Source organism: Giraffa tippelskirchi, chromosome X (assembly GCF_054371585.1).
Source record: "Giraffa tippelskirchi isolate mGirTip1 chromosome X, T2T-mGirTip1v1.2.pri, whole genome shotgun sequence".
NCBI lineage: Eukaryota > Metazoa > Chordata > Mammalia > Artiodactyla > Giraffidae > Giraffa > Giraffa tippelskirchi.
The window spans coordinates 21999352-22001779 of record NC_137289.1 but is presented as its reverse complement, the minus strand read 5'-3'; the positions used below and the strand labels follow the sequence as shown (position 1 = coordinate 22001779).

At 39.6% G+C, this 2428-nt stretch overlaps 1 pseudogene; it reads left to right on the top strand.

The window, feature by feature from the left end:
* The first annotated feature begins 406 nt into the window (after positions 1-406).
* On the top strand, positions 407-1321 carry LOC145535580 (olfactory receptor 13H1-like; annotated as a pseudogene).
* The last annotated feature ends 1107 nt before the right edge of the window (positions 1322-2428 follow it).

Here is a 2428-nt window from a genome sequence, read left to right as displayed (position 1 = left end):
CTGATCATATACGGTTCTGCAAGACAGAAAAACAAAGAGAGAACCTCTATTTCCACCATTGGATACTTGAACCACTGAGTCTAACCCAGTAAAATGAATGACACACACTAATCCAGAACATGGCTTCTAATAAGCTATTGAATAAGCTTATTCTAATAAGATGCTCGGAGTAGGCAATGGCACCCCACTCCAGTACTCTTGCCTGGAGAATCCCAGGGACGGGGGAGCCTGATGGGCTGCCGTCTATGGGGTCGCACAGAGTCGGACAAGACTGAAGCAACTTAGCAGCAGCAGTAGCAGCAATAAGATGCTACTCTTCCTATTTCTTCCTTTAGGTAACATGATGTTTTGTCTTCTTTCCCAGTACTTGAGACAACTAAATAAATGGGCAGTCTAAAGAAAGACAATGCCTCTGAGGTAACTGAATTCATCCTTGTTGGATTTTCCCAACAGCCTCAAATCCAGATTGCCTTCTTCTTAGGACTGCTGCTTTTCTACCCGGTCACAGTGTTTGGGAAAACCTTATTGTTGTAGTGAGATGGGATTCTCAACCTCATACCCCCATGTATTTTTTTTCTCAGTAATTTATCCTTCCTTGATATCTGTTACTCCACCAGCTGGGAGCCATATGTGTTGGCCCAATGCTTCAGGGACTTCCCTACCATTTCCTATGCCAGCTGTTAGGCACAGATGACCACATTCCTCTTTCTTGGGATGACAGAGTGTCTCCTCCTTGCTATCATGGCTTATGACAAGTTTGCTGCAATCTCCAGTCTCCTGCATTACACCATCATCATGAACAATCAGGTTTCCACACAGTTGGCCTTGGGAACCTGGACTAGTGCCTTCTTAGTAGCAGTCACACCAATCATTGCAAGCCCTGCTCATTGTTGTGGGCATTATATCATCAACCACTTTACCTGTGAGATCCTGGCCCTGCTGAAGCTTATCTGTTCAGACACCCCTGTCAGTCTAATTCTGGGTCTGGTTATCAGTGTGTTCACACTGCCCTTGCCATTCACTTGCATCCTCATCCATTACTCGCATTGTGATTGCCGTGCTGAAGATCCATTCTGTGGAGGCCAGACTCAAAGCTTTCTCCACTTGTGGATCCCCTCTAACTGTGGTCACCATATTTTATGGGACAGCCATCTACATGTACCTGAAACCTCAGTCCAAAGAATATCAAGAAGAGGACGAAGTCATCTCAAAATTTTATGGAGCAGTCACCTCCATGTTAAATCCCCTCATTTACACTCTGAGAAATAAGGATGTAAAAGGAGATCTTAGGAAGTTAGCCAAAGGAAATGAAAAATCCTAATGGCTCTCTTTATAAGCCTCTCCAACATGCAAGAAAAACAGTGAAAACTCAGTCCATAAAATTTCAGTTTATGTGTTTAAAAACAGCAACAACAAAAATCTGAGTAAGCATTCTTTCTGTGGTCATCACTAGGAACTCATTAACAAGTATACCATGAAAGTTAACATTTTGTCAAGCCATGTGAAGCGTTAAGGCCATGAATATGCCTGAAATAGTTCACAAAATAGTTCACAAAATAGTTCAAAAATGGTAGTAGGAATGCAAAGGTGATGGCTACAGCCATAGTAGCCCATCAGGGAGAAGTTTTTTTTTTTTTCTGGGGCATAAAGCACAAGATTTTTGCAAACAAACATCTTTGTATTTGCCACACAAGGTAGACAAAATTCATATATAGGACAGTGGTCATGAAACCAGAATATAGCATTTGCTCCTTATATCGCATTTTAGAGATGTCTGACCCAATTTGAACCTGATGGACAAATGACCCCTCACACCCCACATGTAGGTGATACTATCTCATGTCAATAAGCAGCTTTTGTATTTAAAACCTGTTATCATTTGAAAGTATTTTTTAAAAAATTATTCTAATTTATGCTTATAATTTCTTATTTTAAAATAGTTTGCATGTTATACATATTAATAAATATTTTCTCAACCAACATTTATTTCTGAAAATATTAAATTTCCATCATATAAATTTCCTATAAAAATGTCTAAACTGAAATTGTTATTCTTTTGCCTTCTCCTATTTCTCTGCCTTCTCTTCCGTGATGTGCTTTAGTGACCCTCTGGTCATTTCTACTCCCACTTCTCATACACATTCATGAGCATTTCTGCTCTACCCAAGAGCCTTCATGGCCAAGACTGTGAATGTTTTTCTCTTTTTCCCCAATTTAATAAGATGCCATATGCAGTTCCTAATGTTGCCAAGCAACATTTACTTTATACTTTGTATTATGGTAACTTGTTGATTCTTTTTCTCATCTTAAGTTGATTGACTCCAGAAACCTTTTGTCACAGCACATTCAGAAGGTAGATATGTCTTCTAAAATTTCTTTTATTCCTAGAGGCTTCTCTTGGGTAGATGGGTATCTGGTCACAATACTT